The sequence below is a fragment of the Coturnix japonica genome, chromosome 19, assembly GCF_001577835.2.
Source record: "Coturnix japonica isolate 7356 chromosome 19, Coturnix japonica 2.1, whole genome shotgun sequence".
NCBI lineage: Eukaryota > Metazoa > Chordata > Aves > Galliformes > Phasianidae > Coturnix > Coturnix japonica.
In genome coordinates, this window is record NC_029534.1 from 5,305,128 (window position 1) to 5,319,568 (window position 14,441).

Sequence of the window (14,441 nt, forward strand, 5' to 3'; positions counted from 1 at the left end):
CAGTCATCAGAAGGATGATGAATGTGGAAAATGAACTTAATAATGGGATATCTAAAATGCTTGATCTGTATCCATGAAATGACCCAATAATGATACAGGAGAACTTACATGAAGAGATTTGTTGGCTGAGGTCTGCTTGGCTGTTATGTAGAACACTGAGTGAAAGATATGACCACAGTGATCCGAGCTAGGTTTAAAAATCAGAAGGTTAACTTTTTGTAAGGTTTTCCATCTATTTCTACAAGTCCTAATAGAATTTTAACTCCAGCTTCCATCTCAACTCAAAACTGTACAAACTGTGAACAGGAATTTGCCTAATGGAGAAAAATACAACACTCCCTGCTTGCTAATAAAAGGAATCTCAAATTCTATGCTTAGCTACTCCTATGCTTAGTGAACTTTGGAAAAATCCTAAATTTAAAATGTGTGGAACTGAATCGTCCTGCATTGCACACAGAGGTAGGTCGGAATTTTGGCTGTGCATGTACTGCTGGATTAATCCCAGTGTTTCTGAATTTCCTTGTAAGTGAAAAGCACCGTGGCTCATTGCTGTGCTTTGCACTGATGTTGCTGTTGGAGTCTGCCTGTAAGGCACTTCTGCAATGTCACAGATGATTGCTGGCCGTGCGAGCAGCCTGATGGAGACAGACAAGCTAGGAGCTGCCATGCTCCCTGCAAGTCTTTTTGCTTGCTTTTAGAGATTGATTCACACTGGCTGTTTTTCTTTCTTTTCCCTGTTCTTCTTCAAATGTTCCATGAAGTAAATTTTTGCTCGGTGACTCGGGGCAAAAGAAAATTTCAGATTTTTGTGATAAGATATTAGATGTCTGGGCAAGCCTTCAACTTAAAATCATTTTTGGCTTATCCTGTGAACTGTACATGCTGAGATACGAGTGTGTGATCCTCTAGCTATGATTAAATACCGAAAGCACAGACATGGGAAGCAATAAAGTATTATGCTGGGGAAGATTCATCATTTTTGTGACTTTGTTTAAAGAAAGCCCAGATGTGGGAGTAGATATCTACTGCATCAATCGTTTTCTAAGCCACAGATGACCGCAAAATTAATTAAAAAGAAAAAAAGAGGGAGATTAGAGAAGTAAACCTTCAGAACTTAATGTTTAAACAATGTAGCCCAGATTAGGTTGGCCTTGAAGCGATCTTCATTAGCAGTAATGTATTTGGGAATGTTTAACCCTCGGGATTTAAATTTAGGAGATAGTTGTGTTTGATGGTTGTGGACTAAAACTAAGCAACAGCACTGCTCCAGTTTGCTTCTGCTGTTGAGTGTTTCATGTGAGACATGCGAGCCTGTGAGCAAATCTCCAGGACGGAACAGAATGTTTGCCTTTGGCTTCAGTGGTGGTAGGTCTTCTGTCCTCTCCAAGTCACATTGTTGCCATATAGCAACATACATAATGTCTGCTCTATCTCAAAAGGAGGGTGGTACAGTGGCTGTGTATTCAGCAAAGCATTTGACAGTGGCACATTATTATGGAAGCCTTCCTTACTCATCTCTTTTTCACTCCTATGAGTGCCCTTCCTTTGCTGCATTAGCACAGCTCAGTGCCCAGCTGCCCTGTGCTGCTGCAGCAAGACTGTCCTGCAAGAACTAATTATGCTATTAGCACGCAGATCTCTGTGCCTCTCTTCATTAAGAGCTTTTTACATATTCTTTCTGGTCTTGTGTGTCTAAAGCAAGATGGGCGCAGAAGATGGTCATTTTTTGTTCTATAATTTGGATATACTCCTGCTAGCAACAGGTAAAAAGAGAAATAAAATACTTAAGAATACTTAGTCAGACTGTCAATACACTGCCTGGGTCAAGGTACTTCCTAACAGCCCAATAGAAGCACTTCTAATAATACCTTGTAAATTTTATTTTCTTTTTTTCTTCCTGCCTGCCCTATTTACAGTCCTTGTCCTTGCCCTTAATGCATTTCAGAAGATGTTTTCATTTTGATTCCGAGATTGCCCAGCAGCACATTTGCCTTAGCACACGAGGACAGCTGTGTTGACAGTCTCTCCTGCCTCAGGGCGTTACTGGGCTCTGCAATCAGCTGAGATCTGTGCATGCTTCGGTGCCTTGGGAGTGAACTGAAACAACCTTTGTCTGTTTGGGATGGTAGAGGAGAGGTGGCCATGTTGAGAAATTTGGCAGTAATTCTGTGAGATCCTCTAAAGGATCTGCAAAGCCAAGTAAAGGGGACAGGAGTCAGCTGTATGAAAGTTCATCATGCAGCGCTTTCCCAGCCGCAGAGCACAGCTCCTTTTGCATGCATGAATGAAATTCAGATGATTTGAAGTTAACTTGTAAAAACATGTGGAGGAGTTTTTGTGTAGCACCTGTCCCCCCCATACCCAGGGTGATGGTTCTACAGCAATACCTGTCTGTTTTCTGGAATGTATCGCTGTCACACAGCACAAAGGAAGAACTAGAAAAGTGCAGCTCTTTCAATTTGAGGAGTCTTAGGATTTATTTGTAGTAACGGGAGGCAGAAATGAGATGTGCCATTTAAAATGCAGTTTGCATAGCAATAGCAGTGATCAAATCCCCTTTGAACAGTAGCCAAAAGTATCCATTGGAGTGCTTTATTCATGCTGCGTGACAATGCAGTTAACTCTAGCCTGTATTGATTCTATTCATTACAATGTGTAAAGCATCTCCACTGAGCGTTTGGGGTGATTGTTACAGGGATAATGTCCACAGCTGAATTATTGTACAGACAAAGGTGGCCTTTAAATGTTACCAGATTTGAACATGCTTTAACTTAATAGGTATAACACGTGCTTCACCTTGTGCCTTGTAACCAACAGACCATCGGAAGAGATGCTGGAATTGTGACGTATTGACAGTAGGTGTTTATAACCTGACTGCTGCCGGTGAAAACCCCAGGGAGTCTGTAAGCAATAAAGATGTAAAATCAACGGCACATAGTAAATGTTTATAAGTTACTTAGGTGAATAAACGTTCAAGGCAAAGACAAGGTTATGAACGTGATATGCAGAAGTTTGAGTAAGTCTGTTTAGTGGAGTAACCTACTTTAATTAGCTCTGCCATGTGCTGCAATTATCTCCTCCTGCTTATGATGATTAAGTCACTCTGATCCAGGGTTATTCTCACCTGGGTCAACTACAGTGTCACCAGTACAGCTAAGTAAACTCCTCGCTGCCCTTGGGTATTGTCAGCCACAAGGCAGAGTGCTGACAGTGTTTGGGTATAATAGCATTAAATGTCTCACCTTTCTGTTCTATGGCTTTATTCAGTTGTTGGAAAGGAGATGTGATGGATCAGAACCTCAGTTCTTTGTACGCACAAACTCTTGTAATAGGTAAAGTATTGTTTAGGTCTCCTTGATAGCAACACCCAAAGTGGATCAGATTCTTCAAATCGGGCTGTATGGGACCACACAAAGATCCTGAACAATATAGTATGTGCTTGCCCATAAGCTTGCTAACATGCCGGAAATAGAAAGCACTATCTGGGGCTACAGGCACTGCTTGCTACTTCAATCGGTTTCAGGAAGGAGTTAGAGCTGCAGGTGGGCAGAATAAGAGTGGTGGACCTGTGGTGAAAAAACTCATTGACACATTCCAATCCAATTAAAATCTTTCTGTAACAGTCCCAGTTCCTGTCTGGTAAGAGTTTTCTCATTGTATGCTGTTAGATGGGAAGCAGTGAATGAAGGAGAGCCCTAACTATCGTTAAAAAAGGGAAGGGGGGGAAGTGAAGTCTAATCTTTTAAATCCCTGTACTTCATTTCCTCTTAGATCTGTGCACTCTTAATTACGTTGCTAAGGAAGCCTTTCGTTTGTACTCACATGGAAGCTAAATGGTTTTATTCCCTTTGGCCTTAGTTCAGTTGGTATACATGAAATTACAAAGTTTTTCTGTAGGCTTGAAGTAGAAATTGGTGGGAGCAGTTCTTCACATTAGAGCAAACTAATCAAAAGAATAAAATCCTTAAAGGAACAGTTGTTAGGCTGAAAGTAAATTTAACGTGGTTCCATCACCAAATAGGAATTTTGTTTGAGAGAATCCAAAGCACCTACAGAGTATGCCAGCAATGTAGAATTTCCAGTATGAAACAACTATGAATAGAACCCAGTACTCTATTAGGAGGTAGGTGGTGCTTGATAAATTGTTAAGAAAACACAGATGTTTTCTTTATAATGAATAGAATAGTACAAAAGATACCTAAAATAATGTCAAAGGAGCGGGATTGGATTTACTGGTTTGGTCATGGAGTTTTACTGTTGTCTTGAGGGAAATACTAAAGCCAGTTTTGAGTATTTGCACAACTCTGTGAAAAACACGATTGCTTTGATGATGCAACAGCAGCTTTTTTTCAAAGGAGAAAGCAGAACTTGAAGCCAATGGGAAGTGTGTGTGTTTTTGTTTGTCACAGACTCATGGTACACAATAGGGAAAGTATTTTGCAGGTTAGTGAGTTTTATGATCCATAACCTCAGCTTTATGTGTGACTTACAGGAATGTGGGGAATGAATTCTTCTCTGCACACCTTTGAGCATCTTTCCTTGCTGTAACTTCTTCAGTCATATTTGATTAAAAGGAAGAAAAATCTATTTCAGACTGCAGTGTAGGAAACCAAAGTAAGTTTGGGTTGAATATTTTGTTTTCTGATCCTTCTGTACCAACTGAAGCGTGAAATGCAAGCAGTTTGATTATGGTTCCATGCCAAGTCATGCCCCTTCTAACAAGTCATGTATTAACTCTCACTCTGCCATACTCCTTGCACAGCAGTTTCAGTGCTCTCTCATTTCAATGCTGCAGTCTAATTCTCTGCAGTTATTATTTGCATTGCATTCAGTTGATCACATAGCCTTCCCTTCATGCACATTCTTTAGTTTCTGTGACTGTAAGCTTGACAAATCTTGGCTGAGTTATGTGCATTTTCTCTTCAATAGTTAATATTTAACAGACTTGTACTAGAAGTATTCAGTCTGTTTTCAGATGATGGATGAATGCTTTCCTGTAAATCAGTCTGTAGGTCTTCTGAGCACTGAAAAGTCTGGCAAATGTTTTGTGATTATTTTTTTTCAAGCATTATGTGCTCATTTTGGAGTACAAAATGGCAGGCAATAGAAGAGGGCAATTCACTATTTAGTCTGGATGTATTCTTCATCGAGTTCATGTCATTACACAACATTAGTGAGATTAGTTCCTCGTATTAGAAGGGTCACATCTGTAATAAATTATGGTCTCGTTTAAACAGTAGCATTGCTATAAATGTTTTCTTCCTCTATTCAGAAGCCAAATACTTGGCATTTCTCATATTCTCATAAATAGCCATAGGATGGGCTGCCAAGGCTGCTTTATCATTTGCCTTGGAAAAAAAATATTATATAATATTGCAAGATGAAACATTGGCAGCCAGTGGTTTGGTCTGAGCTGCAGAATATGTGCTAAGAGGGTTGAATGGGAGTGTTACATGCAGAAACTCATCCATCACTATCTGAGAATTCAGCTGGCCTTACTGGTAAGGGGTGGAGAATGATCCTCTTTCGGTCACAGACTGTCAATGTAAGATTCAGAGTTTTGCAGTGTTTAGGTCTGTAGCCAGATCTAACAAATTTCCTTCCTATGTTTGTAACATAACATTCATATTTAGGTGTAACTGTAGATGAATAATTACCATAACATCTAGCTGCCAGGGAGAGTTCTGCTACCAAGGGGTTCCTGCTTTTCAGTGCTGTGTCTGCAGAGTCCATCCTTGTTATAATGAATTGGTCATCACAGCAAAGGAAAGAAATCCATACAACTTCTTATGGGTATAATTGGGTTTTACTGGAGAATGCTGTATTTCAGGGCCAGGCTACACCTGGGTAACAAGAACACAAGACAAAGCAGTCTAGAATATTAACAGAAACAGTCATCCAGGGCTGTGTCTTATTATTGCAGCCCAGAGTGATGCAGAGGTCAGCATGCTGACCACTGATGGGCTTTTGGGGGGTACTTTAAGTAGCTCCTATGGTGTTGGTGCAGCAGTGGTTAATTTGCAGCTGGTAACATGTGGTGATTAAGAGATTTTCTGTGCAATCTGAGTACACAAGAAGACATGAGCTTCTGCAGAGCTTGTTGAAAAGTGGGTTGTTGTTTGCCCTAGGCAATACAGTGTATTCCTGGAGTGAGTGTGGGTGTTGCAGCTCTGCTGTGTGGGGACTCCTGCTCCAACCCGGGCTCTGCTCCCACTCAGTTCTGTGGCCTCAGGCTCTCAAGGGAGAGCTGTGTGAGCTCTTTAGTTCCTTGTTATAAAATGTGGAGGTTATTGCATATTTACTGCCCTGTACCAGACTTGTAAGGGGTTTAGTTAATGAGTGTCTGTTAACGTGTGGAAAGAAATGATGTGCTAAAGTATTAGTGCTGTTCTCACGGCTGTGTGGCTGCAGGTTGGTGATCTGCAGCCTTTTGTTACAGGATTGTGCTGTAAGGTTGCAACAACTGTTTTAATCAGGTGTTTGCTGAGCACAGCTTTGTCTCCAAGGAACTCTGTGCCTTCTGGTATTGGTAATGTGCAGCAGAGGCCAGGGCTCAGCCACTGCCATTCACTAGTAGTTTCCTGTACCCCCATACAATGCAGGTACGCGCAGTTCCTGGCACGCAGTGCTCTATAGTGTATTATTATGTTCCCAGCTCATTATCCTCGCTCATCTGTGACTTATTAAGAAGAAAAGATACTGTTCCCTACTTTTAAAGCTTATAGGTTTCCTTACCGCCACCCCTTGCTGAGCATCTTTGTGGGGGGAGCACAGCTCCTGCTGGGCAGCTTCCTTTCTCCGGGCCCTTTGCAGGCACCGCTGGATCACAAAAGCCCAGTTCCCAAGAGTTAATCATTTCAGGCCTTTGGCAATGTTGGCCTGGTCCTAGAAATCCTGCTGGCTGTGGGGAAGCTGCCAGGAACCTCCCACTTGTGAGCAGCGTAAACAGGCCGGAGCGCGGTGCCAGGCGGGTGGGAGGCTCGTACCCGCGACTGGGCCAAAGTTCAGCGGCTGCACGGCAGTGTGTGGTACCGACGGAGTTACTGCCGGTCACGGAGCCGTTGCTATAGCAAAACCATTGCGTAACGTTCGCATTAAGTCCTAGCGAGGAGGAGAGGAAGGCCAAACGATAAAGGTCATCGCATTGTGCTGGTTTTGTTCATTGTTGCCGAGTCCCACTTAGCTGCTGCAAATTGAGTTCCGAGCATAGTTTCTGGGCTGGCTGCCGTGTGGGTATTCAGCAATTCCAGGGAAAGAGAAGGGACTGGCTGAGAGCTTGCTCATGTAATCGTTTAATTGGGGCATGCACATGAGTGGGGCTGACAAGACAGTGCCTGCAGTTTGCATGAGTTGGAACTTTGCATGTTGGTAAAGTTTGTGGGATCCGGCTCACAATTAGAGAGATGTTTAACTTCTAGGTACAAGCTGTCTTATAAAAGGAAGTGAGTTGATGGCTGTAACAAAATTAGCACCTAACGAGGCAGCTCCAAGTGTCCTCAGCATTACATAGTGTGATTACACCAGGATTTCAATAAAAAATGCTCCATTATCATTGCTGAGGTCAGAGGGGTTGTAGGAGATGGTTGCTGTGGGAGCCTGGGGATTCGGGAAGCCTCTTTTTGGATGGGATTGGTATTGAGAAGCTGACATGTTGTGACATGGGAAGCTGCATTTGGAATCAGGCCATCGTCCCATTGAGATCTCTGCTGAAGTTGCAGTTACATGAGTTTTGGCATGAGAAATAAATGTCCCTAAAGCAACTATTCTATGTTTGCTTTCCTAGATGATTAACTGAGGTGACTGAGGGACTGATTTGGCTGCAGGCTTTCTCTGGTGGTTTCTGACTGCTTTGCTTGTTACATGGACTAGATCAAGGCCCATACCTTCAGTAAAGGTAGTTATACTTCCAGCCTTCCTTGTTTAAGAGTCCAGCCTGTGCCATTAAGGCAGCGTCAATGTTCTGATTGACTTACTGAGGCAGGATCTAGATTGCAGTTCTTGGCTGTACAACACAAGAGCAAACAGATTCACTATTAATGCTGTGATGAAATGGCACCTACATGTTGGGGTATTTCAGCCATTTGCCTCTGAAGGATTTTGCTGCAGGGAGATTTTCTGTTCCTTCCCTTGGCTTTGTATCCTTTCCACTGGGCACGATGTGATGTGTGTCAGGAGCTTCATGTGCCAGTGCTGTAGTTAAATCCAGGCTTGGAAGAACATATTGCAGCCTCACTCCACCTGTCTGCTTCCTGCAGCCCTGCCAGGAGAATGAGCCCTCCTGCTCAGCGTTCTGAAGCCGGGGCTCTGCCCTTGATCCAGCAGTGCCTGGGTTTGTGCAGGCAGCTTCTTGATGGTAGGAGTTGGCTACTCAGTGTATGGGTTAATGCTCCCTGTCCTGAGCTGTGCTGTACTGCTCTGTTCTTCTTTCAAAGCATTTTGCAAATCAAAAGAAATGAGGAAGGGAAGATTGAGGTCCTGTGGTCTGCTCCTCAGAGTCCTCCTGTTGCTGGTGGTTCATATTTCAGATGTAAAAAGTTAGAATTGTAGGGTTTCTGGGCCTTTAGTTCCCAATCAGGACATCTTAGACTGCCAGGCTCCAGATTAATTCCAAGGCACTATGGCATGGACATAGTGTTAATGATAAGGACGTGAGCACTGCTATGAGCTATTCTAGAGCTAAGCAGTGATTCTATACAGGCCTTGCGATGCTTGTTATTATAGTACAGGACATGATTTGGGGAAAATGTGCTGTGTTCTTCTCTGTGTTGCAGAGTTCTTGCTTTTCTGGGATGTTTTTCTGAACTAGGTAGGAACTTTAATGATCTACATGCCTCTCCAAGATGTGAATGGAATTGACTGCGTTTCACACTGTGTTATTGTCTGCTGCCCAAACCACATTTCAGTGGGCCAGAGGAAGAAGTGCTGACTCATAATTCAGCATGGCAGCCCCAGCTCTCCTGACACTACGAAGTCTGGCTTCTGACTGATGTTTTCAGTGAACTTTCTAATGACCCCCAACGGATCATGCAGAAGTCCAGCTTCTATAAAATGAAAGGGAAGCTTCTTGCCCAGCACTTGGTAAAATACTGCAGGCTCACCAGCAATACTGCAAACTGCAGGTTGTGCAGGAGCCACAGTCAACAGTGACTGGGTGAAAACGTGCTCTTTATGTAGGATAGGTGGGCACCACTCAGTTCAGGTACATGTTGTATATCCTGGTCTCATCATGGCTATCAGGGGAAAAGGGCTGTAAATGGCCTGGGTTTGGCAGGTTGTGGATGTTCAAAACGAATGCAACTCATATGTGATTGGAAATTGGGAATGTAGCTTAAAACAACAGCACCCAGATCAAGGGTGAAAAGTGTCTTGATTTCTGACTTTTGTTACAGTCAGTGTCACCAGGGTTCCTGATACACCCCATTGTACCTTATTATTCTTGCAAACAACCCACTGCGTATTTCTGCTTAAGCTGAAGCTGGGGCTTCTCAACATAGGTTGAAGCAACTGAACTAGAGGCCTTTCCTTTTGCTGGCAGCTGAATTCGAAGCTGCGCTATTTGGTGCTCAGTGCATTGGGCAGCTGGTCAATCAGTAATGATGACTACAAAGTTCCTGAGCACGTTCAAGCAGCACAGCTAGAACATGAGTGTCATGCACTGTGTGTGACTATTGCTCAAGATTCCCAAATCATGGATCTCTTCTTGCAGGTCGTGTATTTGCATCCACAGCTTTGCTCCATCCTAAGTGCATGTTTTCCACTTGTGTGATTTGCTGCGTGGGGCCAGACAAGGAGCTGCAGACAGAACTCTCATTCTCCAGCAGTATGACCCTGAGAAAGGCAAGTTCCTTAGCTGCAGTGTTGCACTGTGACACTTTGCAGTAGGTGATACACCCAAATTGCCATCATGTGGTTTGGCAAGCAGGGTCTCCATTGTTGGGATAGCATTTGGCCCAAATAACTCATGTTTCTTATGTGCACTGAAGTGTCTGGAGAATATTAAACTGTAAGTATCACTGTGTTTCTGCTAGGAAGGATATGTTCCAAGGAGTATTACTGATGTTTTGAGCCATAGCACTTCTCTTAGAAGGTTCTCAAACTTAGGTAAGTAAGTGTGAATGTAGTATTATTATTTCCATTTCACAGAACTGAAAAGTGGGAGATAGGAAAGCTGAGACAAAATCAGAGGTTAACTCACAATTAGTTGAGTTGAATGTTGTTTCCTGTCCTTGCATAGCTGGGCCTGATGCCCTCTGAACACTAGGTTTTTAAAGTTACTTCTTTAAAACTAGCTTTAGCCACTGTCGTTTCTATGCATTTCTGTTCTTGAAAGGTACCATCAATTGTTTTTGATTAAAGGCACTGAATATGAACTTGTTCCTACAGAGCTTTGTGCTGTAATTTATCAACAGGGCACCGAGGCACAGACGTCAAATGAATACCAGATTTCAAATTATGATAAGCAATTGTGTCATCTCTGTGAATAGTCATTAAACTCTGCTGAGAAATCATCAATAATTCATTAAAAAAATACTGAGTACAGGGACATTTGGATAGACCTTGCAAAAAAGCAGTCCTGTATTCTCTAATAATTCCTTTGGATTTAAACCCAAAGGATTCTTATTTCTCAAACAGGAACACGTGATTGTGGCCAGGTCAGTAAGTTTGCTCCCTGGTCACCCAATTGCCACTGACTGCTGGGGAGTAATGGAGGTGCTTGCAATGCCATCTGCAGAGATACAGCCTGCTGCAGGAGCACACAGCTTGCCTGGGAGGAAGCTGGGCAGAGTGCTGCCTGTCTTTGTGTTCTTGCTCTCAGTGCATGACTTCAGCCTCACATTAGTGAGGTCAGCACTTAACCTGTCTTCTAGGCATCTAAACTTTCTTAATTTGCCTTCAAAATGTTTATCAAGTAGGTCTAACATTGCACATTGCAGAAGTTAAGCGCAGGAAAAGAGGAATGTGTCCATTCTGCTTTCTTTGTTTTTAATATTTGAAGCATGTTTTATTTCTAAATGTTGCAGTCTGTGATTGTTAGCATCCTGCCTTATTCTCTCGCTCTCCTAAATGGTAGATTGTTACATTCCAACAAGCACACAGCATCTATTCTCTGTTTTACGTGATGTTTTAAGATGCTGGTCATTTGTCTAAGTGGGATCTTTTCATTTGAATCAGAGATGTACATGCAGCCAAACAGCGCTATTTCTCTCCCGTCTGATTTTGTTCATTACAGGAGGAGAAACTGATAAATAGTTATTAGTGTAAGGCTTTAGATGCTCTGCTTCAAGATCTGGGCCTAGTATGACTTAACTTACAGTAGCATGATCTCAAAACTAAAAATTCTCTACTCTACTTTATGGAGCATGAAATTATTTCTGTTTACTTGTGTTTTTAATAATTACTTTGATGCTGTGATATAAAGGTCACTGATTGCCTCTAGTCATCACGTGGTTTTTTCACTGATTGTGAGCTCACGTCATTTTGTTCTGTGGGATCTTTTGCTTTTTGATCCAGTTTCAATTGCCCAGATGTTCATTTTATCCTGTTAAGTCTACACAAAGGACATGCTTTATTCCAACAAACACATTGTGGTCATTGTTCTTAGCTGGGAACCCATTGCACAGCAGTTCACCTGTTTCCTATGTAATCCACCATCCATCTCCCAACCTTTATGCTGCCTTAATGTACAATCATTCACTGGGGAGGGGAAGGCTAAGGAGAAGAAACCATGCAAATTGTTTCCTGGTCCCTAGCCTTGGATTGGCTCAGATCATGGATGGAAAAGCAGTCAGAAATGGGAAAACTCCTTCATCTTTATTTCATTGGTGTGTATGGAATGGAGGATCATGTAAGTACCTTGAAGGATTTTTTTTTTCTTCAGAATGTATTAATGGTGGATAACTAGGCATCTCCCAGAAGGAATCCTGCTGCTGCTGCTATTCTTCCTTCTACATGGTCACCTGCAGAGGCTTCGCTTCAAGGTAGGGGTGGTGTTTGCCAGACCCCATCAGAAAGCTGCCACACAGTGAGAGGCACTGCTCCATAGTACACCCAGGGGCTTGAAGATTGCCCAGTTCAGCAGCTTACAGGAGGGACAGATCTCTCGCTGCAGGTATCCCTTCCAGGACAGCCCCTTTGGTCTTTGCAAAGTTGTGTGGATGTCACATTGACTAACTGTTCGTTTAACTTAACCTTCAGAGTAGTCACGAGAGCTTAGTTCACAAACAGAATGAATTCCATGGAGGACTTTGAAAGAGGATTGTATGTTACAAATGCATTGGCTGTTGCTAAAAGACCTGTGGAGGATAAGCAATGGAAAATTGGACGGGGTGGAGCAGTATATCATATAAGAAAGGTGTCACTTGGCAGTACAGACCTTGAAGGTGTTTAGGTTTCTAAAGACACCTTCCCAATGACAGGAACGTAGCTGTCTTCAGCCTAAAGATTCCTAGAAAGATGACCAAACAAAACTGTCCAGGCTACTGGCAGGGACAGTGTTATTGGCAACGTGCACAGGGTGTTAATGGCCAAGGCTGAGGCAGAAGATGAGCTGTGCTCCACAGCCCACAGCAGGCAAGAGGAGGCGGCCTGGAGAGGAGCTGGCATCAAGCAGAGATTTTTAACATTGCTTTCATTCAGCCAGCTGTAAGGCTGCTGGGCAAGATTTGCTCAAGGTTGAATGTTGCTTTAACTTGCAGAGGGAGGCACAGCAAATCATGTGAGCGTTGTGCTTCCTATGCAGACCTTTGGGAAAGGGACTGCAGGTACCAGCACCCGCTTTGCTGGTCTAGATTGGCAAGGAGGAAGAAAGGAGGTGTGAGAGGAAGAAAACCAGAGGTCTTGTCTGGTTCCCACTACTGGTGGTGGCATTGGGTGGACAAAGGCAGAGTATCTGTTTTCAAAAGCACAGTGTTTCCTGTGACTGGGTCTGCTGAAATCAGCAGAAACCTTCACTGTTCTGTGCTGCAACTGCAGAATAATTCTGTTTCTCTCTCTCTTCAGTCTATAGATCACTTGGCACAGCTGTAAATTCCCTGTACAGTGCACAGCACAATTTTCACTGAAAACAGCTGGTAAAACATTTCTGGAGGGAAATCTCATTTCATTAACAATTATTTTGTTGCCTCTTCTATGCATCACTCTATTTTTCCCTGGTGGCCACCTGTGCTTCCCGTCAGTCACATGGAATGCCCATAAAGATCGCTTCCAGGCTGTATTGGTTGGTGGAAATGAGGCCAAGTGACCGAACCTTCTTACTTCCCCCAGTGGTGCTCTCCAGCAATGACCTGGGAGTGCTCTGCAGTGCAGGATTTATATCTCGGTCTGATTCAGTGACTAACAGCAGCAGCAAGAAGCTCTCCGAGGCAGAGGATGGGGGGAGAGAGCACAGGGAATGATTCTTCCTGGGACAAGCTCCAGTCAGCTCCAGGGAATGTGCTAGTTTTCACTCCTTCATAGTCCTTTATCTCAACGCTTTGACCTTGAGCTCAGGGGCATTATCAGCCTTAGCCAGAAAGGCAGTGTAGAATTAACTGTTGAAATGCTGAATGTTCTTGTACTAAGCCCTAATAGTAAAAATTAAAAACAAACTAATGGAACTTACCTGAATAGTCCAGGTAGTCAGTGGACCTTTCAGATTTGGTGAGCACTGATTTAGAATATTAGGAAGAATGTTTTGTACTGAATAGGTGATTTTTGTGAAGCACAGCAGCTTTCAAACTTTGTCTGCTTCTACCATACAGAGGCCTCCTGTAAGAACATCCCTTGTGCACTGCTATAAAGGGTGTATGAACTTGCTTTTCTTAGTCACGTTCATCCTTATGTGGGCTGAACTTTGTTACTGATTTCCAGAGCACAGGCAGAAAGCTGTTGAGCTCATGCTTTCAGCAGGGTCCCTACTATCGTGATAACACCCAAATATTTGACTTTACAAAGTATTAAACTCTTAGCAAAAATAAAGAAGAATAATCTCGAAGTGATTTAGGTTGATGTGTTGGCAGTTCTACTGCTGACTTCTCTGGGTGACTTTGGACATGTCATTTAAATTGTGTGTCACTCTTCACGTTTGCTGAATGAGCTAAGGATGTCTCAGTGGACTGTCACAGCTATTAGTGAGTTATAAATATGCCTGTGTGTATTTGTGTCTGGTTTTGCAGGAGTGGCTTCTCTAACTTTGGTGCTTGATGAATGACATTATGCAGGGAAAAAGTTTCTTTTTCTTACTGGGAGTGAATGAGCAGCAGCAAGTGGGTAGAAGCAGATTGTTTTTCTTGCAGAACATTCCCATTTAATCACTTTGGTGTTCACTGAGTTAATTTGCTCATGCCTTCAGATTGTTTTGTTTCCAGGGATTTTAAACCCTTGCCTCCAGCTGTTCATTTCCATTGCAGGAGGATGATCTTTATCTGTCTGAACTAGTTAAAACCTGCTCCATTACCCGGCAG

The 14,441-nt window shown here is 43.0% G+C and overlaps 1 protein-coding gene across 3 annotated transcripts in view; it reads left to right on the plus strand.

The window, feature by feature from the left end:
• The window catches only part of PIGL (phosphatidylinositol glycan anchor biosynthesis class L), a 62,453-nt gene that overhangs the window by 20,923 nt on the left and 27,089 nt on the right, over positions 1–14,441 (plus strand). The window lies entirely within an intron of this gene.